The 27423-nt window shown below is 45.4% G+C and overlaps 1 protein-coding gene across 1 annotated transcript in view; it reads right to left on the bottom strand.

Moving 5' to 3' along the window:
- The window catches only part of LOC147890774 (kinesin-like protein KLP1), a 167521-nt gene extending 140654 nt beyond the window's left edge, over nt 1-26867 (bottom strand). Inside the window, exons 1-2 of the mRNA XM_087389803.1 lie at nt 26841-26867; nt 26611-26749 (exon numbers count right to left, since the gene is read on the bottom strand). The gene's annotated coding sequence lies outside the window, so the exon portion shown is untranslated. The remainder of the gene's footprint in view (nt 1-26610; nt 26750-26840) is intronic.
- Between the last annotated feature and the right edge of the window lie 556 nt (nt 26868-27423).

The following is a 27423-nucleotide window of genomic DNA, read 5'->3' as shown; positions in this document are numbered from 1 at the left end:
TTCCAATATTCAAGTTTTGTCCTCAACTTTGTGAGCACCCAATCAGTTTGTTGAGAACGAGTGAGCCCCCAACCTAGAGGATAGCCAAGATGTCAAATCAATTGAGAAGTTGGAACAATTTCCCCAAGCCACAAAAGACTATGCCAGTCTTTAGCATGCAACGGCAATAGCTTGGATTTCTGAAAATTCACATGAAGACCAGCAACTAAACCATATGTAGAAAGAGCCTGCATAATCAAGGAGAGATCGTTCTGAGTATTTTTCGGGGTAAAGAAAGAATCATCAGCATATGCTTGAACGATCATACTACGGCTACCAGGAATTTCCAATCCGTGCAACATGCCAGTGTCCAAAAGGTGGTCCATATATTGAAGCATTGGATGACTGGCTATGGCAAATAGTAAAGCACTAAGGGGACATCCTTGCTGAACAGAACAACCGAGAGTCTAGGTTGTAGAAATATCCCCTGAAAGTATGCAGGCAGCTTTACTATCTTGATATAACCAATTAATAACTTGCTGTATTTTTGTGCCCAATCCCAAGGCCTGCATTGTTTGTGAAATAAAGTCCCACTTAACAATATCAAAAGCTTTGGCAATATCAACTTGCAATAGCAAAACATCCTGCTGCATATATTTGGCATATTCTATTCCAACGTAGGCATTAGCAATGTTGTCGGTGATATGCCTGCGAGGAACAAAACCATATTGTGCAAGATGCAACCCATCATGTAAATAGCCTTTTATCCGATCAACAATCATTTTGGTAGTAAATTTGTAAATGACTGGCATAAGCGTGATAGGTCTCCAATCAGCCAAAGATTCACAAATCTGCTTTTTTGGAAGGAGTTTAGCAAGACCTCTCTTCCATGTGTCTGGCATTTTCTGATTTTGCCAAGCAAAATTTACCATATGCAGCAAAGTATGCTTCAATAGAGGCCAATATTCTTAAAAAAACTCAACTGTAAGACCATCCCATCCTGGAGATTTCCATCTACCACAGGATTTGATTGCATTTGACAATTCCCCTTCAGTAAAAGGTTCCTCCAATTCCAAAGCTTGAGTAGTGGAGATAATAGGAGAAACATGCTATAAAAGTAAATTTCTTGTAGACAAAACCTGCTGTGAGGAAGGATCTGCATAACCAAACTGCTGAGAGAAATGATGTACACAGACAGAAGCAAGCTGTGACTGCGATGTAGTCCATGAACCATTAGGCATAAGCACCCCCTGCAAATGTTTGTTTTTAATCTCTTCTGATGCAAGCTTTTAAAAAATTGTTTAAAAGAGTAGTCTTTATCTGTGAAAGTTCTTTGTCTTGCTCTTGTCTCCCATTTAGCAAGTTTCCTGTGATCATTTATTTGGAGACAATGTTTAGCTTGGCAAAGTGTTGTTTGCTCATGCAAGGACAAAGGACGAAAGTGACTGAGTTCAGTGAGGTCTTGACAAGTCAATTTGGCCTGAGCCACAGTTTCCCTCAGAGTCTTCATGTAAGACTTGCCATAACCTCTAATTACAACTTGCATTTTGGAAACAAAAGAATCCCATGCATTATCAATATCAAAGTGGCTCTGAGAAGACAGAGATTGATATGCTTCAGTAACCATTTCCTTGAAAGCAACATGCTGCAAATAGCTATTGTTCACAATCAGATGTCGCCTTTGAGGCAATCTATCATCTGGCATATCATGAAAAGATAACCTCAACCATAATGGTGCATGATCTGAATGCACAAAGGCATAGTCAACCCACATTTTGCATGTAAAATCATCATTTTGTTACGGAGCTACACTATACCAGCGATCCAAACGTGCCTGATAAGAAGAAAGGGCATTATGTTGGAAAGTGTATCCAGGTGACAAAGGCTACAATTCCTTCTAAAGATCAACCAAATCAAGATGAATCAATAATTGAGACCATGCATGCCTTTCAAAGGTTAACATATGAGTATTTCCTGATGTATTGTCACCTTGTTGCGGAGCATTATTGAAATCCCCACATATAAAGGCATGAGATCTCCATGGATAACGGTGCATGGCATCCCAAATTACACTTCTATCCCGAGAAGGTTGAGGTGCATATATAGAAGCAAATTCAAACACCTCACCTTGAATGATGCATTGAAGAATAATCCATCTGCCTTGATTGTCATTTAAGGCAATAACTAGCTGAAGTTCATGCTTAATCAGAATGACTACACCTGAGAAAGAGTGTTCCCCAGCATAGAAAATATCATAGCCACAGTAATGACCTGTCTTTCCTGCATAGACATGTTGGTTGTGTTCTTGTAGTGCTACTATATCAGGCTGAAATTGATTGATATACAGCCACACAAATTTACATTTCCTACTGTCACACATTCCCTGAACATTTAGTGTAAAGCATTTGATATGAGCAGTCATATTTACAAGATATTTATAGGAGAAAAATAGCTATGTACAATAGCAAACTTCAGGATGTCAACCCTGCATTTCTACCTTAGGGTCAGGGCCTCTTCCCTGAGAAGAAACATCCGCCTGAGGAGTAGACAGCAATGCAGCAACGTCTTCTTCACGGAAGAGAGTTCTGCTAGCTGTCACAGCAGCCCATGTGATTCCAATTCTGGAGTTGACCTCTGGAGAGTTTCCACTAGAAGATGCACCATTCCAAGTGCGAGGGGGTGGAGGTCGTCGAACAGAAATAAATTTTCCTTGGACTTTGCCATCCATCAATTTGAGTTTTTGGTCCTTTTGCTGAAGGTTGAATAACATGAAGCGAAGGGGAAGAAGCACTCCCATTTGCAACAACTGGGGCTTTGCCTTTATCCTAATTCACTAAAAACTGTCTATTACCTTTATTTTTATTCCTAATAGAGGTAGAAGCATCCTTATTAGGCATTTGAGCAGGCAAAGTAGCAGGAGGCATTTTATGCTAGCTCATTGGACACTGTGAAGCCATGCGCCCAAATTTTTTACATTCAAAGCAAGCCCCTGCAAAATTTCAATTTATAAAATGCACTGCCCATGTCAACATTGTTCACCGTGACTGAATAAGACTCCGTTGTGGGATTATCAATATCCCAGAGAATGCAAAATCGATTAGAGTTGCCGCTAGGCCGTGGTGGGCAAACCACTTTGCCTAAAGTTGCTGCAATTTTAGGCAAGAGTGAAGCCATGCATTGCGGGAAGTCTACAACTTCAACCCAGACAAGACATCGATGTCTAATCCCTTGTGGGGGACCATGGCAAAACATGCACCATTTGCTGCCTAAACAAAAGTGGCGAATGTTCCAAAATCATTTGCCTGTGAATCTCATCTACCATGATGACCTCAAAAAAGCCTCTGGCTACATAGTGTACCTTATGAACAAACGAACCAGCCAGTGTGTGGGTCAACCAATTGCCTACCTCTACAGCAGGTGGCATCCGACCTGGGAAAAATAAAATGACTGCATTTTTGACATATTCTCTAACTGGATCCACAATTTCATCCACTTCAACCATGAGACCAACCGATGGAACAGAGTCTTTCCACTCTTTCCTTGTGTCTGCAAATCCTTCATGCATGACATCATAAACTAGTTGTGCTTTAACAGAATCATGCACAGGGTCATGCTGACCCTCAGCCTGGCTTTGGTTTTTGCATTGAATCGATCTATCCTTTTGAAATGTCTTTTCATAAGAGTATTCAGCCATGTCTTCTGAAGAAGATGGAACCAAAAAAGAGGGTACCTGTAAAGTGATAAAAGAAAAAACAGTCCCAAAAAAACGGCCCACCAAGAAAAAAGAAATAGTGTATTTGCAAGGAGAAGAAGAGAAAAGAGATATTTAGGGATTTAGAGAAAAGAAAATACAAGTTCTGAAGAAGGAAAAGAGAAAAAACCAGGAAAAGATCCAAGATGAACGATAGATCAAAGGCAAAAGAGAAGTTCTGGCAATGGAAATAGTGCACAAGACCCAGAAACCAAAGATGAGAGAAAGGGGGAAGAGAAAACCCCTCAAACCAGCATGTAGAAGTAGCCCGTGAGCAAACCCTGTACAGACAGCAACCCAGAAGCAGAGAATGAGCCGGCAGCAGCAGCCTGAACAAGGCCGAACAGTCCGTATAGGTCCGTACACCTGTACGGAATTGTACGGAAGTCTGGCGGGACTGTACGGCAGGGATTTACAGCCTCAGACAGCTGTTTATGAACACAGAGTTGGCGCAGCAGGTAGCTGAAGCATGCGGGCTTATCTGAAGAGGCTAAGAGGCTAAGGGGCTGATGGGAGGGCTGGAGCACGGGCTGCAGGTCCTCTCTCTCTCTCACTCGCTCACTACCCACACTCACACACACTACCTACCACACACTTTTTTTTTGTGGTAATATCCAGTGCAGTATATTTATATGCTCATAAATTTACATGATGGGAGGTCTCCGAAATGGAGAGTATCCCAAAGATCAGAAACATAAAAAGAAAAGCTCTATGCAAGAAGCATCCATATCACCCTCATGGCAGGCATCATATAAGGATTGCCGCAATGAGGCTCGGAAAGATTCATATGACTTGTGGATCTGCCGACCCAAGTATGCCAAATTATGCTCACTCCAGATTGTCCAAAGAGCCCAATATCACACCCAAGAGAGAAATAGTGAGTATTGAGACAAAGACTTCATAAATCTGCCAAAGAGCCAGAAATGTTTCCCAAATCTGTGACTCGGGAAACGGATCCGAAGATAATCTGAAATTCTCCTGAGGAGGATCCTAGTACACGGGCAGTGCCAAAGCAAATGAAGAACAGTCTCTGAAGGAGCCTGACATCTTAAACATGTGGATGGTGCAATGCGACGTTTAGCAAGTGTGACCCCCACTGACAATGTACCTGTCATACATCTCCAAAGAAAAAGTCTTTGCTTCAATGGCATTTTATACTTCCATAACATCCCGAGATTCTTCCGCCACCATGAGAGGGGCTTCCTTATATGCCACAGAGAATTAGCATATTGCTGAATCCATGGAGCAGGCTGAAGAAGCCTATAGGCTTTGATGGAGGTTAAGGCAGAAAGAGGAACAGGATGAGTGCATGTAGCAGAGGGTTGCAATTGCCAATCCGTAAGCCTGTCTGTGTCAGCCACAGGAGGAACAGGTAGAAAAGGATGTAATAAATCAGCAATTTTCTTCCATATAGACCTATGATGCATTCCCAATGCATAGGAAGCAATGGCCTGAGGAAAAGATAAGATATATCCCTGATCATCTACCACATCATGTATGTATCTAATTCCCAATTTCATGAGATTGTATGCCCGAACAGGTTCCTGTAAAGCGAGTGGAATGTCAAAGATGGCACTCCAATGAATACTTTCTTTCCTCATTGAGTTTGTCCCCAAGCAATTATCAGGAGCCCATTTGACCTGAGAAAGTACTTGTTTCCAGTCAAGTATCAGGGCAGTAGAGAAAGGACAGCCAGGTATCTTCCCTACAAATCTACCAATGACAACCTCCCATTGATCAGTAGTCCAATGACCATAAGCACAAGTCCTCATGTTGACACACATGGATGCTAGCATACAAGTCCATGGCTGTTGTTGGCGGAAAAAAGTATGCAGCATAGTCGCCTTCCTTGCAAGCACATGATATCTTATATTGAGGACATTAAGTCCACCATGAATCCTAGGGGAGCACATCATTTCTTTTTTTTTCCAAAAAAGAGACTTCTATTAAGTAAGAAAGAAGCCTGCTAGAGCAAGCTATGTGTGGAAATACACCATGCTAAGCATGTAATAAAAACACCTCAGAGGAATGAGGTAGAAAGAAACTAAGGCTGAGGCTGAAAATGCCATCTCAACCCTGTAGAAGTCTCAGCAAAGAAGGGAGAGTCTCTCCAATCTCTGAGAAAAGTAACTCTCCTGGAGAAGGCTGCTCGAGATGATCCTTGCATGGTCGCCCAAATGGCCATCAGAGTGTGTATCGTATCTATCCAAGTACTGGCCAAGATATGAGAAGGGTGAACCTGAGAACCCTCCAAAGCCTCAGTGCACCTGGCTCTCCAAATGTGCCATGCTGCAATGCTAGCTAGGATCTCCCATGGAGAGTCGACCGAGGGGTGAGCAGCCCTGAAAAGAGTGGCCGGAACATCCTCTAGAGAGCACGACTCCACAAGGTGTCATCATGTGAAGAGCCCAAGAGGAGTCAAGTCTCTCAAAAAATACCTGGGGCCCTGAAAGAGTAAGCCAAGCCACTGATCCCCAGGTCATATAGAAAGGTAGGCGAACAAAAGTGCTGAAAAGTCTTGCAATCCTGTTCCATATGATTCTCGCCTGTCTGCAATCCCATAGGCAGTGCTGTATTGTCTCCAAAGCAGAAAGGCAGTGAGGGCAAGAAGGGTTAGCTCCGAACTTGGACCTCCAATGGTTCACTGCTATCCCACCATGAATAAAAAGCCAAAAGAAGAGAGTGATTTTTCTATTCCGGTGGGATTTCTAGAGCCTCTGCCAAAAAATTCTCTGCGAGTCAGCAGAAATCTGAAAGTTCTCCCAATGAGGAGCTCTCGTAGGCTTCCAACCCCTAGAGCTGAGCTGGAATTTCCTAGCATTACTGACCGTGTAACGAAAGAAGGGGATGCCCTTCTCTCGATGTCCTTCATCTATCCATTCCCATTCCCCAGGGTCCCACTGCAAAAACTTAATTGGGACACCTCCATAGAGCCACAGCCTCCATGAGCCAAGGGCGAGGAGAAGCGGGTCAGGATCCAAGTACCACTGTGAAAGAGAGCCATGCTCCGTGAAGCCCACTATCCTGACTGGCTGAAATGGTACCTCCAACAAGATATCGTCTGTGGATCTGGACAGCCTGCCCCCCGAAGAAACATCAAATACTAAGGCATCCTCATGTGGGTCAAGAAAAGCAATCACCTGTAAAGAAACTCCCAATCTGGAAAATGCCCCCATCCAGGTGGAGCAAGTAATAGGCATGTCATCTGTGTCCACCCAATCCAAGGGCAAGGCTGCATCAATCTGCTGGACTCTCCCTGCACTCCCTCTGAGATTAAGAACCATCTGGGCCTGTTGGTCTGCAGAAAGCTTCCTGAAGGCTTTCCATGCTCCCACTGTAGATGCAGGGCCCCTCTCCCATCTTGGCCACTGCATGTAAGGAGAAGCTCCAAGTGGTCTGCCAAGCTCATCCAAAATCCTGTCATTCCACATGATAGGCTGCCTTTCAATCTCTTCACGGGTGGATGGGGGAATCCTGCGAAGAGTACTCCTGAAGCTGGCCCATGCTTTCAGGATAGCAACCATAAGAGGGGAAGAGGGAGACCTGAGGTGGGCTGTGGTGAAAACCCATCTAGTACTGTGTGTCCAATCCTCTCCTGAAGTGGGCGTGCGAGACTGTATGCATCTGATAAAAAAATCCTTCCAAGGCTCTTGTCCTGGCATAAGCCCTCTCACAACGAACTTGCAGAGTAAAGCTCTGCACTATAGATCTGGGTCGATGATATTCAAACCCCCTTCTCTTGTAGGAAGAATCAAGGTCTCCTAAGCCACCCTCGCTGTAACATCAGTTGTGCCATCTAGACCACTCCATAAAAAGTTTCGTACAGGCCTCTTAAGCTACAATCCCTAGAGTGGCACCAACAAGAGCATACAAACCATGCTGTGGCTAGAAGAACCTGGTTAACCACCACCACCTTGGAGGCCAAGTCAAGTTTGGCTGAGCTCCAGAAAAGGAGCTTTCTTCTGATGCTTTCCAACACCGGAGCAAACTGTTGTGAGGGAGAGATGCCCACCCCAACCTGGCAGCTCAAATATCTGACGGAGAAGCCCCTCTGTACCCAAGTGAAGCCAATATCATTACCCCAATCCGGGGTGTCATCCTCGCAAATCCAAAAACCATTGGATTTATGTCAATTAATGTGTGCACCTGCAGCCGTGCAAAACAAATCCAAGGCTGTCCGGAAGGAAGTGAGTGTCCTGAGGGAGGCATCCAAAAAAACAGCCGTGTCATCTGTCAACTCACTATCCAGGAGCTCTTCTTCCCGACGGATAGGAAGCCTCAGCCCATAAATATCAGCTTGAGATCTAATGTAGATACTCATAGCTTCCGCCACAAAAGGAAAAAGAAACGGGGCAAGAGGACATCCCTGGCGGACGGATCTGGAAATCTGAAACTTGTCCCCTCTTACCCCCCCAATGAGCAACTGGCTATGGGCTGATCTGTAGAGAGAGGATACTCCTCTAATCCATGCATCTGAAAAACCAAAGCGAGATAGAGTACCCTCTAAGAAATCCGAGTCTACTCTGTCGTAAGCTTTCTCAAAGTCCAAGAGTAGAATGGCCAATCTCTGGCGGCTCTGCATGGCGCATTCTGAGGCCTCCCAAAATGAGAAAGCATTATCAAAAATACTTCTGTCATGCACAAACCCTATCTGCGTGTCATGAATCAAATCTGGAAGAAAAACCTGTAGCCGCAGACTGATGGCTTTCGCCAGAATCTTGTAAAAAGTGCCCAAAGGAGTGATGGGTCTCCATTGAGACACAAGATTCCTATTACCCCCCTTTGGGATGAGATGAATGAGACCATCTGTGAGTGAGTCCAGCATCTCACCAGAGTCCCACATGCCCTACAGGGCTGATGTAATGTGATCACCAATCTGCTCCCAAAAAGTAATAAAAAAGGAGGGGGTAAGTCCATCTGAACCTAGGCACTTGCCCTTGTGAAGGGCAAGTAATGCAGTCTTGAATTCTGCATTGGTGAAAGGTGCATCCAGAGAAACATACATCTCATCCTTCACCAATACAGGGATACACTGCCAAATAACCTCTCTCGCATCATCAATGGCCTGTGTGCCTGGATCTGCAGTAAGAAGGGATGCAAAAAAATCTGAAGCTACACGCATGACAACATTAGGATCTGACTGTAACACCCCGTCTGAGTCAACAAGATGCGAAACACTATCTCTACTATGTCTGGGCCCATGAGTAGAGAAAAAGTGTTTGTTGACCCTGCCACCCATCTGAATCCAAAAGGATTCCCGTGCATGAAAGGCATACTCTGCTCTCTGATCCAACAATGTCTGCAAATAAGCCCTTGTTGCAGCAAGGCGCTCCTGAATCCAAGCATCTGTGGGCCTCTTCTGCTCTTCCCTCTGAAGGGACGCTAACTACTGGCATATACCAATCTCACATCTGAGAATCTCACGTCTCCTAGAATCAGCGACTGAATGATAATAGTCACTAATTCTGGATAAGGCTGCAGCTACCTGAGATGGATGGACAGCTCCACCCTGTATGTGAGAAACCCAAATCTGTAAAATATCCTCCGTGAGGCTCTCCTCTGCATAAAAAGCATCCGAAATCCTGACACTGGCAAAGCGTCCTCTCCGATGAGGCTCAAGAATCTGCAACACCATTGGAAAATGATCTGAGGTGGAAACCCCAGTAGAAATGCATACAGATCCTTCTCTGTCAAGTGCCCAATCGTCTACATAAAATCTATCAATCCGTGCATGAATGGGCATGTGTATTCTCCTGTTCGACCAAGAGTACAGGAGTGATTGTGGCATAATATAAAAGGCAACATCAAACCAAGTGTCTCTGCCACTGAACTGAAAGAGAAAGGCATCCCAGGCTGCCCTCTCCAAAGAATGAATTCCACCCTGTCTGCCTCCCTTTTTGTCTGAAGGCAACTCAACCATGTTGAAGTCGCCACCAATGATCCAAGAATCTGCAATGGGGGCCCAAGAGAGTAACTCCTTCCAAAAGGAGATCCGCTCCCCTCTGTAGTTAGGAGCATAAAGATTGAGAAGACCAATCTTACGCCCTCCAATCAAAATAATGATCCATTGAGCTCTAGAAGGGGAGATAATACCATGACCAGCAACCAAGGGGAGAATAGAAAGAGAGACCGAAATGCAAGTACCTCCCCTTGTGCCCATAGCAGGCGACCAGAAGGTATGTCCTGAAAGCAGTTTGCTAGACTTAGAGCAATCACTGGCATCCAGCTTGTGTTCCTGGATAAAAAGGATATCAATAGCACCTCTAGTGACGCCTGGATGAAGCTGGTTCCGGATCAGCTGCCTACGGCGACGGTGTGGAACTCCGCCTAGGCCTTGTATGTTCCAGCTGACTATCCTCATCGACAGGAAGATGCTGGATGGAAAGGCTTACCCGACCTAGTAGAGGAGACCAGCTTCCCTTGGGCCGAAACACTCCTGCTGAGGGCAGGAAACTCAACAGGTGAAAGGATCCCCACACCTGCTGAAAGGGAGGCCCTGTCAGAAGGAATCCCAATGACCGGGACCCCTAAGGTGGAGGGCACAAACTCCTCATCATCCATGAAAGTCGCCGAATCTGCCAGTGCCGAAAAAGACTTCCTGATAAGCAAGTCTGGCCGAGGAGTGCGAAGAAGACCTGCACTCGTGGAAGATGGAGGAGAAGGACCTGCCAGGCCTCTATCAGCAGAACTTGAGCTGGGGGTTGAGGAGGCCTATGGCTGGGGTGAAGAGGAATCAGGAGCCCTCATCTGCGCCTGCACTTTCTCGGTTGTCCTGACTATGGTAGGAACAATGTGCGGGAAAGAAGTACCTGTAGGCCCCTCGTGGTCAGAAACCAAGGGGTCAGAGACCAAAGTGACTGAGGCTGGTGGATCTAAAGGCCCCTCCTGATGTGGAACTGTAGTGTCTGGGGCTGCAGCAACATCCACCTCTGGAGTCTGGAAGGCGTCTGTCTGAACAGGATCAAAAGTCTCCTCCTGAGGTAAGGGAGCCGCTCTGATAGCTCTCCATCGTGGTACTGAGTGTGCTACGGGCATTGGGCGCCCTGCTGCCCCTGGTGGTCCTGGGGTGCGCGAAGCAGGGCGCCCTGTTGCTCTTGGTGGTCCTGGAGTGCGTGGTACAGGGTGCTGGGGAGGTGCAGTCATGGTAGTACGTGAAGGAGCCGCACCATAAGACCTCTTGGGTCTTTTTCTCTTCCTTGGGCAGTCTCTAGCAAAGTGCCCAAGGGTCCTGCAAATCCTGCACTGGTCCTGTCTACCTGAAATCTCGACTCTCTGTCGAAAGAGAGAGCCGTCTGAACGCTGAAGCATAATGTGGTCATCTGAGATGTTAGGGTCAGAGACAATGACCCTAACACGAGGCACCCCGTCTGCACTGACTGTCTCTGCCAAGGAAGAAGGCATGCCAGGAAGGGAGGGGATCCCCGTGACCACTCCGAATGTGGCTCCGATAGTGGCAAGCAGTCGATGGTAGACCTGAGGAAGACCAGGAAACCTAATGAATAGTGATGTGACCTGCCTGTCCTCCTCGACTGGATCCTCGACTGGATCGAAGCCCAAGGTGTAGGGCAAAAGAAAGATCCTCCTCGAACCCAAAGCCAGGGGATTAGCTTTGAGAACAAGGGTTGTGGACTCGTGGGAGTCGAAAACCACTTGGAAGAATCCACGTCCCAAAAGTCGAATATCCCTGAGGTGAGGGGCGAGGTCTCGTGGTAATGCCGCCAGCATCTAGTCTCTAGCCTGTGATCTGGAAGGGTGTGACCCAAAGATGCAGGCGAAAAGTGATGTGGACCCCTCTAAATCCACATCTTTCTTGAGCTACTGCAGCTCCTCTTCTGAAAAAATGACGGTTCTCGCGGCCGGTGGAGGTGGACGGAGATTGGCTGAATGGGGATCCATTCGCCAATCGATGTGAAAAGGCCAATTCCAACACTGATAAAGCTCCGTTCGTGAAACTACTGCCCAGGACGCCCTGAACGCGGGCGCAGGAAGAAGGAGAAAGAGAGGGTAGGGGAGAGGGGAAGGGAAGGGAAAGAGAGGGGCAGGAAGAAGGAGAAAGAGAGGGGAGACGGAGGTAGGCTGAGGGGGAGGCGTGGGGAAGGGGGCGGGGAGGGAGAGGGAGGAGGTTTTTTTTTTTTTTTTTTTTTTTTTTGGGTCACCTAGGGGGGGAGAGCGTGGGGGAGGGAGGGGGGCGGGGGAGGAGAAGGGGGTGGGAGGGCTGGCGGGGGAGAGGGAGGGCGGAGGAGAAGGGGGCAGCGGGGAGGGGGAGAGCAGCGGGGGGGGAGAGGGAGGGCGAGGCGGGGGCGGGGGAGGAGAAGGGGGCGGGGGGGCTGGCGGGGGAGAGGGAGGGCGGAGGAGAAGGGGGCAGCGGGGAGGGGGGCAGCGGGGGAGGGGAGAGGAGAAAGGGGCAGTGGGGAGGGGGGCAGCGGGGGGGGGGGGGGCCTGTGACCGTGAGGTGGTCCATGATCCATCAGGCATAAGCGCCCTGCAAATTTCTGTTTTGAGTCTCTTCTGATGCAAACTTTTAAAAAATTCTTTGGAAGAGCAACCCTTATCTGTAAAGGCTCTTTGTCTTGCTCTAGTCTCCCATTTGGCCAGTTTCCTGTGATCATTTAGTTTAAGACAATGTCTGGCCTGGCATAGTGTTGTTTGCTCATGCATGGACAATGAACGATGATGGCTGAGTTCAATGAGGTCTTGACAAGTGGATTTGGCCTGAGCAATGGTTTCCCTCAAAGTCTTCATGTAAGACTTGCCATAAGCTCTAATCACAACTTGCATTTTGGAAACAAAAGAATCCCAGGCATCATCAATATGAATATGGCTGCTAGAGGACAGAGAATGAGATGCTTCAGTAACCATTCCCTTGAAAGCAGCATGTTGCAAATAGCTATTGTTTACGATTAGATGTCTCCTTTGTGGCAATCTATCATCTGGCATATCATGAAAGGATAACCGCAACCATAGAGGTGTATGGTCTGAATGCACAAAGGCATAGTCAATCCACATTTTGCGTGTAAAATCCCCATTTTGTTGTGGAGCTACACTATACCATCGATCTAGACGTGCCTGATAAGAAGAAAGGGCATTATGTTGAAATGTGTATCCAGGTGACAAAGGCTGCAATTCCTTCCAAAGGTCAACCAAATCCAGATGCAATAGTAATTGAGACCATGCATGCCTTTCAGGAGTTAACATATGGTCATGTCTGGAGGTGTTGTCACCTTGTTGTGGAGCATTATTGAAATCCCCACATATGAAGGCATGATATCTCCATGGATATTGTTGCATGGCATTCCAAATTGCAGTTCTTTCTCTAGAGGACTGAGGTGCATAAACAGAAGCAAATTCAAACACTTCTCCTCGAATAATGCATTGAAGAACAAGCCATCTGCCTTTGTTGTCATTTAAAGCAATAACTGGTTGAAGCTCATGTTTAATCAGAAGTACTACCCTTGAGAAAGAGTGGTCCCCAACATAGAAAATATCATAACCACAATAGGCATAGACGTGTTGGTTGTGTTCTTGTAATGCCACTATGTCAAGCTGAAATCTATTGATGTACAGCCACACAGATTTCCATTTCCTACTGTCACACATCCCCTGGACATTGAGTGTAAAACATTTGATATGAGCAGTCATATTTACAGATATTTATAGTAATATAACAACTATGTACAGCAGCAAAATTTATGAGGTCAGCCCTGCATTTCTATCTCAGGGTCACACACACACACACACACACACATGCACACACATCTCTCTCTCTCTCTCTCACACACACACACACACACACATTCAGCCCTCACACGCACTCTTGTAGTAGGAATAGGGCCAATGCCCCATCTATAATCCCCCAAATGAGGAAACTGGGGGGCTTGATACATGTAGCATGATAGAGGGAATAAAGGGGGTACACTGGCTGCCATGTGGACAGTGTGGCTGACACATGGGCAGCAATCATGTCCTGGAATGGGCCCTGCCATATGACTGTAAGCAGCCAGTCATAGGCCTATTACAAGGGCCAATGGGATGAGGCAGGGTATCAATAGAGGAAGCCACCAAGGTCTCCTAAATAGAAGTACCGAAGGCCTGCAGCAGAAGCAGGTCCAGAAGTCTGCAATAGATCGGTAGCATTAGCAGATGTACTACAACAGCAAGTACTGGTGATCAGGTACAACAGTAGGTATAGAAGAAGGCCTGGAGGTTGCAGCAGGGCTTGAGCAGGAACCAGCAGCAAGGCACCCACAAGGAAGGCCTTATACGGGCAGAAGTAGGTAGCAGCAGGTCGGCAGACCTATCTGTTGTTGGACGCGTGGTTTACAGACTAGGCCACCTAGGTCTGTTGACAACTCAGTTACTTGCCTATAAATAGAGACCCAATTGGGGTTCCATGTATCCAACACTCCAATTTTCGGATCGCTTTTGAAGGTGATAACAGAGGCAGTTCCAGGAATCAGCATTCAGTGGAGGTGACGGAAGCATAGTTACTAGGGAACGGGAATGTTTCGGAAATTCGGGTGTCGGAACAAGAACGTTCCAAGAAGGGGGAACGGGAACCGGAACGCCATGTCATACACGACACATCATCATATGACATAAAACTATGTTAGAAAATGAAAGAAACTAACATTTTTTCAGCTTTAAACTTTCTATGTAAGCTCTAAAATACCCATTTGAAACTTTCAAACAGCCAAAAAACCAAAAAAATATAATAAAACTTGGGGGGGACGCTCCGAACAGCGTTCCAAACGTTCTGGATGTCAGAACAGCGTTCCTTGGTAACCATGAACGGAAGGCACAAAGACAAAACCTTTCGATATGTTGGGGGCCTCAATGAAGAACTCAATTTCAACAAATCCAAATAGTGTGAAGGAGTGGAATCTGAATAATGACATCGTAGGATTATCGGAATGACCATTGATGTTGTGATATCCCATATCCAGCTGGTAGATACGGCACATGAAGTATGTAAGATCTTATCGGATCTTTATGAAACTAAAAACAATGGGAGAATTCATCATGAACCAAAAAAAGTTGTCCACCATGATGATGGGAGAAGGAGAGTCAGCCATGACTTCCTTGTAAGAATGAAGACTATCAAGGATCAATTGGCAGCATTGGTCAAAAGGTGGACAGTGATCAATTAGTCATGCGCCTGGTTAGCAAGAGTCCAAATAGGCTCTCACCGTAGAACAGACGAGACCAATCACATTCGAGGAAATGCTTTTGTGATGGGAGGACTCTTTTGACGCTAGAAACAAGAAGAGGAGAAAGAACAAGAAAAATTGTTTCTATTGTGACACGTTGGGACATTTTACTAAAAAATTGCAGAAAGAGAAGGCTGACCAAGAAGAAGAGGAGGACCTGTGTGACACGTCATCAGCCAATGTGGTAAGAGACAAAATATTGTTAGTGACAAGACCATGTGCCCATTTAGATAGACTTTACAGAACCAGGTGTGCCAGTGTTTGTGAAAGACATTGAAGAGTGGAGCACAGAGTTAGACTTTGTGATGGAGGTCGGAAGGTGTTCCTCAGCCTTGGGATCAAAGGACCAGTCCCGTACCACCTAAAAAGATGGAGGAGCCCACTCAAAGATGGAGCTTGATAAGCTTGGAGTCACCGAGGAGAGCAAGAAAACAGTCTTACACAAAGGCATTGAAGAAGAGTGTACTTCTGGGAGGTACTTGGCTTGCTCCAACAGCAACAGAAAACCAAGTTTCCAAGGTATGTATCCTCAATATGCTCCATTGGAGATTTCAGTAGATTTCTTCAAGATGAGTGTTAGAACAAGAATTCTCAGCTAGATGGAGATTGGTGGTTGAAATCCTTCCCTATAGACAAAGGGGATTTCTCATTATGGAGTTTTTCAACGCCGGTCAGTCTTGAGATTAGTGACAAAGACTCCAACAAGTTCAAGTTTCTAATCAATGGTGGTGATCACAAGGTTTTTCAAGGCAAGCCAAGTTGCACAACACTAGAAAGACCAGATGATGACCCTGTGAAGCCTTTATGGTGTAGACATGGGATCTGGAAGATCAAGTAGATCATGGCCATGAAAGGCCAATGAGTGACACTGCTACTCCAAGATGGCTAGAGCTCCTAGGCTGCCATGTGTACCTCCTCACTAGTGCCTAAGACTAGGTATTACCCTAGTCTCAAACCCTTTAGGCCTCCATTATGCAAGTGCTTTCGAGACCTCTGGTTTCCTGCCTCACCATAACCAAGCCGTGGGAATTCCGTGATAATGGCTCACACAGCATTCCCTTCCCCTTAAGAATGGTTTATGTCCTGGAAAATAAAATTGGGAAACCTCCTCTGGTGATTTCTTACCCTTTCCCATGTTTAACTCTCTTTAGGTCTATCTTTCCACTAAACCATACATTCCTAGTATACAATATGTCTTGTTCTTTTTTCTTGTCTATCTAAAATTTGTTCTGGTTCATGTGGTAAAGTAGCAGGTTCAATGAGTTTAACTAGGACTTTATTTACAAAGAGATTATCATCATCTTCTAACTTTCTTTTCAGCCTACTTACATGAAAAACTGGATATACTCTACATCCGCTAATTTGTAAGCAAGTTCTCAAATTCTCTTAAGTATTATGATTAGAAGATAACTTTGAACATTACCTATCTTTAGGGATTCTGAAGAATTTCGGCACACCAAGATAGACTTTCTCATTTACTTCAAACTCTAACTTTTTACGGTGTGGGTTTGCATAATTTCTTGCTGTATCTTGATGACGTAGCTTTCTCCGTCTTTTAATGATTCTTCCGGCGAGTCGCCACCAGGTTGCCTCTATGCTTCTCTGTATGTCTAAGATTTTCTGACCCTTTGCCTTATAGCCATAGAGCTTATAGCAAGCTGACCAAAGATGGCTGAACTGGTTTGCATTGTCTCGGGCTCCTCCTACGTAGCTGGTTGCCGACCGACTTTCTGAACTGTCTCAGCTAGTGTATGCAGTCAAGTGGAATATATGTGGAGAAGAGTTGTGAACACAAGAGAACAAGAAATTAATACAAGTGAACTCCAACTGAAATGTTCAACCAAATGAAGTACAAGTACATGGTATATATAGTCCAAGTACTAGAGCACACAAAAACTCTAAAATAGACTTCTTCTATCCTACACCACCATATCATTGTATATATCTCTACAAATCCCCCCTCAATGATATGGCTGAAATGCTCTGGAATGATCTTAGAAGCACCTGCAGTACCTAAAGTATCATGGTTGCACAAATTCATCCACATGTAGATATAGCAACCTATGGGAGTACTAAAACAATGTCATTTTACAACCCCCCTTGACATTGTTTGAATATCTCGTATCCCCAAGCCATGTCGATGCCATGTGAAGAGAGGTGCTGACAGGCTTTTAGTGAAGATATCTACCACATTGCCCTTAGTGGAAGAACATGTGAGATCAATGAAACCATATGTAGGGCTTCCCTGTGCACCTCCTTGCTAATGCCTAAGCCTAGGTATTACCCTAGTCTCAAACCCTTTAGGCCTCCATTAATGCAAGTGCTATCAAGCCCTCTGGTTTTCCACCTCACCATAACCAAGCCATGGAGCTTTTGTGATTATGGCTAACGTAACAATCTTTCTATGTGGCGAATCAAGGACAATGATGCGAATGGTGCTAGCTTTATGACAGGTTGAAACGGACCCACGATCTTCGATACTTACTGGGGGATGCGTCAATTTTATGAGCAAAAACCTATGAGCAGGTTTATCCGAGCGTGTTTTTCAAGAGACTTAAAAAAATGTATTTCTTTAGGAAACATGGTTTTTACACTTTTATTTTCACTAGAACTAGATCCCTTTATCATAAAAATATATAGACTAGTCACTCATTCATTTTTACACAATATAATTTTCTTATTTAGAGACATCCCTTTGTTACCCCTGTTATTACCTTAAAAAAGTGTTGATTCCTTTAAGAAACATTCCTCATAATCACTCTCAATGTAATAATACTACGCATATATAATTACTTATTAACACATTTATGTCATATGGCAATATCTTTTTAGTGTTTTTATAGCATAAATAACAAGATATTTATGGACATGTTTCTAAAGAAGTTTAAATTACTATAAATAAGTATTAACTTGGGCTTATATATCACTCTCATAAAATACATGTAATATTTAATACTATATATGCAAGATTTTCCAAAATATAACTCCACAAATGTGCTCAAATGGGGTGTTTCGATCAATTTGAGTGGTTGAATGACTATATTAGGACATTGGATATGAAAGTTATGTCACTTTTAAAAGTGCTGTCCAAGGTAGTTTCGCTGGCAAAACTACCTTGGGAGACCTGCTTCAAAGGGGTTTCGCTGGCGAAACTACTTGGATGGCTTGCTTCAATGAGTTTTCTTTGAAGAAACCCTTTCATGAAGATAGGTTGAGAGAGGGTTTTCAATGTAACCCCCTATTAAGTGAAAGTTGTAAGAAGGATCATAAGGGAATTTTCACAGAGAAGTCTACTCTACATGTGGGTTTCTTCAAAAGCCATCCCATTATGCTCTCACCATTCTTAAAGATTTACCTAAAGATTTTTGTATAAAATAGGCATTGCTATAATACTTTGCATATTTCTAAGTGAAACTATGTTTTCTTCTGATCGATTTTTGCCATATTTATGCATAGCTTTTTTTTTCCTTTGCTCGAATGCTTGGAAGATTTCACTCAGAAAATGCTCGTCCCCCTTACTCGGTTCGGTCGGTTCTATTTTCTAAGGGGGATGACTGGATGGTTCTCTTGGTGCCTTGGCATTTTAAAGACTCCAAAGCATTCATGACTTGGACCAGTGATTGTACAAATGTTCCATACTGGACCCCATTGTTCGTGAACAATGCGAAGAAGTACCTTGACGTGTGGAATACAAGACTAGATGAAGAAGGCATCCTCAAGTTGTTCTTGAGTGCTTCTGCAAAGGAGCTAATGGAGTGGTTCTTTGATAGAGAGGGTATCAGGCCATGGTGTGTCATTGAAAGGGAGTGTAGGAGGTATAGGGTCAACGATCCACCTGTAAGCCCCCAAATAAGGAGAGCTAGGGGGGATGGTGGGCCCTAATACAGCAAGGCGCCTGCAAGGAAGGCCTTATATAGGCAGAAGGAGGCAGCAGTAGGTCAACATATATGTCTGTTGGCTGGGTGGTTTACAGACTGGGTCAGCCAAGTTTGCTGATTGATCGGCCAGACTGTTAGGGTTATTAACCCTGTAAAGTGAGCCCCACTGGGGGGTTCCATGTATCCAAGAAGGGTGAAGAACAGTGGTAGTTCCGCGGATTAGCATTCAGCTCACAATATTGCAGACTCAGTTTATAGAGGGGAAGATGTAGGTGCATGCCTTGATAAACAAGGGGAGCACAGGACAGTCAGGAGGGAACATCAAGCAGAGCTCAACTAGAAGTAGCTACTGGAGAGGCACACGGCAATTTGAAAGAGATCTGAGACAAAGGGTGCAGCATACAAAGTCCAAAGTGAAGCAGTGTAGTACATTGGCAAAAATCTTCTACATTTAGATAGCTTGTTTTCTAATTTTGGGACTGCAAGGACATTCATCTGCATGATGCATAGCTTTAATATATTACAGATAGTACATTGGCAAAAATATTCTACATTTACATAGCTTGTATTCTCAGTTGGGGACTGCAAGGACATTCATCTTCATGCTGCATAGCTTTGCTATATTACAGACAAGTGTAGGTGTGCTTTTAACAACTCTCACACCACCACATACTCTCATCTCCCCTCACCCTCACATACAGTCATTTCTCACACTCACACACACTACCACACTATCTCCACATAGTTACTCCCTTGTTCACATTCTCTTTCACCACCCTCACCCTCGCTTCAGGCACCTCCAAGAGTCAGAAAGTTTCAATTGAGATTTAAGCTGGCCTCTCCATCCTAGATCAACCTAATGACTATGGCTGGTCCCCCTCCACCTTCACCATCCAAGAGAGTCATCTCTTGTTTGGAAGATGAGCTTAGGGTCCTATAGGAGATCATAGCAGAGCACAAACACATAGTGTTCGCCACCGAGGAGACAAGTCCAAGGTCACTCCCTCGAACAACGTGTCCCACATCAAGGACATCAGGTTACTTGGCAAGGGTTCCTTCCAGCTAGACTTTGGTATCCTAGAGGCTACCACTTCAATTCTTGGCCTCAATCCTCTTCTTATTGAGAAGGGGAAAGTCTTCTTTGATCTTCTAACACACCCGGTTCTCTTGACCACGCCACAGGGCTCCCACCCAATCCTCCACCCCAAGACTAGGATCAGGGAAGATGCCCCTTCCCAACCCCCCCTCCCATGTTACTCAGCGCCCCCCCCCCCCCCCTTTTTTTTTTTGAAAAACCTCCCTCTTCTTCTTGCACCTTCCCGCTCTCGTCTCCATCCCCAACTCCTCCCCCACCCTCTACTGCCACGTCGGCGCGGCCCGAGATCACCCTCACTACCCATCCCCCCATTTCCTCGTCTCCCCCCCCCATCCTGTTGCCTCAGGCTCTTTTTCCACTCCCCCTTGCAGCCGTCGCTTCTCCCCCCCCACACCCCATTTTCTTCCTCCTCATCAACCGCTTGGTGCCCGCCTCTACCCAAGCCCCCAGGTCAATGTGCGGCCTCGTCGTCCCAATCTCAGCCCTCTTTCTTTTATGGTCAGCATGTGCCCTCCCTAAGCCAGTGTAGGAGTCTTCCCCTTTCTTGAGAACAACAAGGCAAAAGCCTCACCTAGGACAACCCCTTCCACAGGAGTAAGCCCATCCCATCCTTTCTGGGGCTTTGCCTTCATTGCCACAAGGAAGGAGCAGCGGAACCCCCCTTCTCTTCGATTTGATGATGAAGGATCAAATGTTCAGGATGATGGAGGAGTAGTTGGGGCAACAAGGGAAGGAGTTGTGGGATCACACACGTAGACACAACTACTTTCCAATTGGCTTTCTCTCCTGACAAGAGAGGTTTGGGCCTAGAAGTGGTTCTCTGCTTAGGGACAGAGGTTCAACTCAGACAAACTACACACCAGCCATCGCTAAACCAGTGCATTAGTCGGCTAGGTGTGTCTAGCTCCTTGATGTAAGTGGGAACTAAAGGTAGACATTGAGCCTTTAGCGCACCGCCACACGGACAAGGATTACTCACCATCCAAGCCTCCCCACCCCCCATGAAAACTTGAAAGTCCACGACTGTTACACAGGCTTCCACACATAGAGCACCATGTGTGCCACCTCCCCCCCCCCCCGCCCCCCCCCATGAGATGGATCATGGTGAGTTGGAACATGCATGAACTCCATGATCGTGCATGGCAATAGCCACAACAACTAGCACGGGAGTTGCAGAGGGTTGTGGTAAGGTGGGCAGTAGATACTCTCTTGATTCAAGAGCACATGTTTTCAGAAGCAGACATCAAAGGGCGACACCGTCTCTTCTATGGGAGAGGCCCTGAGCTATCATCCTTTGGCAGTGGGTAGCAGGAGAGGGTTTGCATTCCAGTATGCAAACATTGGCCCTCAATGTGTTCGATCAAGATGAGCTTATTACAAGGCCAGTAGTGTGGATCAGCTCAAGGATTGGTGACTCCAGGATTGAGATCCTAAACACTTACGCGACGTTGTCTCCTCTTTAAGAGAGGCCCTGAGCTATGGTTTCCTAGCAGTGGGTAGGAGCGGACGGGTTTGCATTTCAATATCCCAAACTTTGGGGCAGGTAGGAGCAGATGGGTCTACATTTCAATATCCTAAACTTTGGTCCCAAATGTGTTCAATAGAGGTGAGCCTATTATAGGGCCGGCAGTGTGTATCAACTTACGGATGGGTGACTCTAGGATCCTGAACACTTTCACCCCTCCTTGTAGACATCATCGGCCCTCTTTTTGAAGGTGGCTTAAAGGTAGCCGTCGAGATGTCAACTCAAGGTGACACTTTAGAGCTTGAGCAAGAGAAGTAGGGTGGAACCTCCTTCTTGGTGATGTCCTTGGCCGAGCAGAGCACTTGGCAGCAGTTCATCTTCGTGATCAGTGGTCATGACCCTTGGAGGGATGCGGAGTTCTCAAGGCCTCTCAACAATCTTCACTTCTCCTTCAGTTAGCGATGGCATGATGTGTGCGACTTGATAGATTCTACATAGACCATTGGGCGATGCACACAGGGAGATCCACAGGTATTTTGGCAAGGATGACAATGTCGAATATCTCCCCGATCATGCTTCACTTTAGAGCATTACCATCTCATGGACTCCCATAGAAAGAAGACTATATTTCTAATGCCTTTCTTCAGGAGGATGAGGTGCTACAGGCGTTGGTAGAGAGAGCCCCCCCGTGGATGGTTGGGCCACCTAGGTAGCCAATGTGATTCAGAGGAGCAGTGAGGATATTCACACCCATGCTCTTCATTGGTGTCACTCTCCCAAAGTGCGCGAGAGAGCACTGAGACAAGATTTGTCTTCCATAGGGCAGCTAAGAGAGGAGGAACAAATCTCTCGGCGACTTTCAGACTGTTATGAGATGCTCTGCTAGACCTTCAAACCACGAAGATCCATCGTGCCCAGTTCTCTACTCACTCCTCTAGGCACGGTGGGTACAACAAGAAGACAGGATGACCAAGTAGTTTCCCTCGCTCAACAGAGACGCACCTCCAAACGGCTGCGACATGCAAGGGGACAAATGCACTCAGACTCGTATAGATGACCATAGACTTCTATCGGTAGTAGTTTCAGTCCGAGGATCCCCCCTTGTCCTTGCAGCTCAAAAGATAGTCTGGGCCCCTCTTTGACTATAACATGTAGCGCTGGTGTTTTCACAGAGGATGCATGGGATAACTTAGGTGCCTAGTGCGCAATCTCTTGTGGGCGAGATCAGATGGCACAAGGAACATGCCAGAGTCGCTTGACAGATGGTAATTTTTCCCTAGCCGGAGGGAGGACTTGGCATCATCGACTCCAACATGCAAAGTAGAGCCCTTTTGGGCAAGCTAGTGGTGCAAGGTCTTACCCCAGGCTCGCAGCCTTGGAAGCTCCTACTTCAACGAGAGCTTCTCAAGAACACACCCCACATTGGAGGTCAGTGCAGCAAGTGGATCATTTCAGGGGCTACCCTGAAACCTTTTCCAAGTCTTCAAACCCACACCCGGCACTGATTGGCAGCAAAGAAGGGAGCTGGAAATCAGATTGCAGCAAGTAGAAGGGCTCCCAGGTGGGCTGGAAACCAGATCGTAGGATGGGTTCTCCCTCTGGAACAGTTCGTATGTGCAAGAAGAGACGGGCCTGGCATTGGGATTAGCCATACAATGCTTGGAAACTCGTGCGGGGGCTGGTGGAGTAAAATCACAGCAAAGAGGGTGAGGTGGGACAGGAGGGAAAGAGAAGGTACACAGCACTAGGGGCCAATAAGAAGGGCTTCTTCCCCCCCCCCCACTGAAGGTCTTTATTGCAACAGAAATAACTCTGTACAAGTGGCTCTGAGAAGAGCATTGATACTTGGAGCTATGAGGCTCTTCTTTTATAGAATTGGCCTAGCAAAAGGCTAGACCTGCTTTCTAAAGCTAACCTTTTAGAAAAAGTTGGCTTTCTACTCTTGCCCATCTTTAGGGCACTTTTAATGGCCTTTTTAATCATACTGGCCCCTTCATTATGTGGGCTGACTTGGCAGGGATTTTTGCACGATGCCCATGGGGATCCAAAGAGGGATAGTGTTCAGCCCATGAGCTTTATGTCATCTGGAGAAGATCACGGGTAGGAGAAGCGAATCGAGACAGCTAGCAATGAGCCTCAGTAGGCGTGTGAATGAGCCGTACAGTCAGCGGATGAATCTATGCGTGTATGCAGTTGGTTCGTACAACCTCCAATCAACCTTGGGATGCGTGCAAGCAGTCAATACGATCAAAGTACTACCTTTGCTTACCAACAGGCCGTACACTCCTCGAAATGTGTGCTAGCAGACCGCCCAACCAAGCAAAGACACTGGGATGCGTGCCAATGATCACGGATAGGCTGTACAAGATGCGAAAGAATTTCCGTACAGCAATAACTGTGCATTGATTTGTGGGCCAACCAAGCGTACGGTCAAGGGATGATACTATACCACTCTTCTTGATGAGAAACAAAATTGGGATGCACAGCTAGAGTCGTATTCCATATTAGCAAATGTGTTTAAGGTGCTAGAAATGCTGAGACACTTAGGATATGCTAGTGGGCATACCCACAATCTCATCAACACTAAGACCTTTCCAGAAGTGCCATTGAGATTGACCATGGATTGAGGATTGACGTTGCCGATTGGACAGCACATGATTAGCCAGCTGTGTGTTGCCAGGATGTGAGGATGTAATTCTCACATGATTACTCATTTGCAAGATATCTCTTGGCCTTGAACATGGGGCATATTGACATTGTTATGGGATGTGATTGGATGAAATCTGTCAGGCAGTTTTGTGGGGATTCAAATGCCATGACTTTCCATTTTGCACACAACCAGGTAGTGGGGGCCTAACTGCACCAAAAATTGTAGCTGATTTCAAGAAGGCACATGGCTAGAGAATCAAGATATAGAGTGCCTTATATGCTTTGCAATTGGCTGAGCCACAAACCTAAGTGTCAACTTGTTGAGCATACTGATATGCTGCATTTGCTTTCAGATTTTGCTCATACGTTTTGCTCATATGCCCAATCAGCTACCTCCCAAGAGAGATATTAAGCATGCCATGGTCTCGGGGATTGGCAGCAAGCCTATCTATATTTTCCTTGTAAGGTGGAACAGTGGGAAGTAGCACATCGTGTGAAGGAATTATTGGAGAAACATTCTATTTCTCACAACAGTTGCCTTGCTAGTGCTTCTGGTTTAAAAAAAGATGGCTCCTGCCACACGTACAAAGATGCAAACAACCCCACTATCAAAGATTAGTTTCCAATCCCCATGATTGATTTCAACAACGCACATGGCTAGAGAATCAAGATATAGAGTGCCCTATATGCTTTGCAATTGACTGAGCCACAAACCTACGTGTCAACTTGTTGAGAATATTAATATGCTGCATTTGCTTTCAGATTTGCTCATACGTTTGCTGATATGACCAATCAGCTACCTCCCAAGAGAGAGATTAACCATGGCATAGTCATGGATTGGCAGCAAGCCTATCTATATTTTCCTTATAAGGTGGAACAGTGGGAAGTAGCACATCATGTGAAGGAATTCTTCCAGAAGCATTCTATTTCTCACAACAGTTGCCTTGCTAGTGCTTCTGATTTTAAAAAAAAATGGCTCCTGCCACACGTACAAAGATGCAAACAAGCCTACTATCAAAGATAAGTTTCAAACCCCCATGATTGATGACTTATAAGATGGACTTAAGGGCACGTAGTTTTCCACAAAGATAGATCTGAGATAAAGATATCTTACAAGGTACCAGAGCATAAGGTAGAAAAGAGGCAAACAATCACAGGGACAATGTCTGTCATTTGGTGGAGGACTTCAAGATTTATTGCAGATATATTGTCAAGAAGATATGCCACAAAAAAAGTAGATAGTGAATGCTTCTTGAGGAAGAAGGACAATCATAGCCACATCAAGGAAATGGTGAAAAAATTAGTGAAAGCTCAAGCTATGTCAAATGAGGAGTTAGCAAGTAAAACAACGATCGTGAGAAGAAACACTCAGGTGGCCTTGGTCAAATGGTTGACAAGACTTGGGATATCAAATGGATGAAGTTTGATGACATCCTTGTTACAACAAAAGCAAGCAAGAAAACATTGAGCATGTGGAGCAAGTGCTGGAAATATTGAGGTTATATCAGCTTTATGCTAGGCCAGTAAATGTACTTAATGGAGAGCTTGTCTATCTTGGGCATGTCAATACGATCAGACTAGACCCCGCAAAGGCGAAGTGTGTTAGTTGAGAGGATTTTGGGCCTTGCATCTTTCTATAGGAGATTTATAAAATCACTTTGCAAAAAAGATAGTCCCTCTCACCTATCTCGAAAGATGCCTTCATGTGGTCAAAGAAAGCATAAGTCAGCTTTTAGGATTTGAAATTTGCCTTGACTCATCTACGAGTTTTGGTTTTTCAGGACTTCTATTCATTGAGGCAAGAGCCGGTGGCAAGGACTAAATGGTGTATACTTCCAAATAACCTTTGTAAAGCTTATCTTCCAGACCACAATGTGTTCAAGATATATAGATTTTCTTCCAACTAAGAAACATGCTGTGTCTTTATTGATGTTTCTTTTATGCCTTTGCGTGCACGTGTGCACACACACACACACAGATATATGTTTCCTCGTTATCTAAAGTCTCACAACGAGTTACAAAGTAGCGAGTCACATGATTACAAGCAATGTTCCGAAATTTTGCCTTTGGACTTCTTTTTTTTGCTCAATGGTGCTGGACATAGTTAAGTGTTGTCAGCAAATGATGCGTACCGGCTAGTCTTCTGGTTAAAAAGAAGTCCCTTAGAAAAAAGGGTGCTTGAACGAGTGCTTTATCAAGGCTATTGTTTCATATAATGAGGCTTAATTTTTTCAAAATGCCACAATCAAGGGTACAGGAATTTCAACGTACAATAAAACGTTTGGCTCTGACTGTGAACAAGACTAAGATCGGATAATGGATTGACATTATTCCATAGGTTGCTAAAGGAAATTGGAATGAGAGTAGGAATTCAATCATGGAGGGTTAAAGGTGACAAAGAGGATCGCTAAAGAAGATACGACATGAGATGGGAGGAAACCATGATGAAGCGCACACAACCATTTTCGTAGGTAATGAAGTCAAGCCTTTTGGGCAACATGCAGACATTTCTTTACGTATTGAATGGACTGAGCCAGGAAACCATGATGAAACACAAAAAACATGTTAGATGTAGGATCGGCGACCTTCGCAGAGTTGAAGGCAAGGAAGAAATGAATGAAGCATGCTGGAGCGTGAAGTAATGCGCTCTTCGTCCCGTTGATCTCTATCAATTCATCTCCTCATTCCCCTTTTTCTTCAATGTGATGAATATCCGAGAAGTAGCTGCGAATCGAATGCGGTGAGATTGAGAATGACGAGCATGAGAATGCAAATGTGCTCCAACGAGAAATGAAAAAGTCCCTCAAGCTGTTACCTTGGTCCTGCCTACGTGGCAGTCCAAATGTAACTTGTCCGAGTTGTAACTTTCCCCCCTTTGAAGAGGAGGACATTCCCTCTCAATGCCTAAGAGGGCTTCCCCGCGTACATCTCATGGCCCCATGGAGGGGTGAGCATGTTGGGTTAGCATTGCAACTCCAGGTCAGCATCCTGAAATCTCAAGAATCTAGCCCAGCATTGCAATGCCCAGGCATTCTCATTGGCCCGAACAATTTGGTAGGCATGGGATTGGTTGTGACAGCCTCCAAAACCTACCTTGAGTCTCATTAAATGAGACTTTGGGGAAAGGCGAGCCTTCTTGGGGCTACAATTTTACAAATGCTGGCTGAGGAGAGGACTGCCAACATTTCCAGCAGTGGGAGCAGCACGGGGAAGCCCTCTAAATAGCTAGAGAAAATGGCTCATTGAGCAAGCTATGTGTTCCCCCACTCTCACAACTTGGTCTCATTTACAGATAGCTACGCCAGCAAGGATACACAACTAGCTGGAGACCTCCTATTTTCACAGTTCCTCGATTATCACGCCAACATTGCCACAATTCGTGAAGTTAGCGGGTTGTT

The sequence above is a fragment of the Dipteris shenzhenensis genome, chromosome 18 (assembly GCF_047967505.1).
Source record: "Dipteris shenzhenensis isolate YYH24624 ecotype China chromosome 18, Dip_SZ_1.0, whole genome shotgun sequence".
Lineage (NCBI taxonomy): Eukaryota > Viridiplantae > Streptophyta > Polypodiopsida > Gleicheniales > Dipteridaceae > Dipteris > Dipteris shenzhenensis.
Note: the sequence above shows the minus strand (reverse complement) of the source record. Positions and strands in the feature narration are given on the sequence as shown.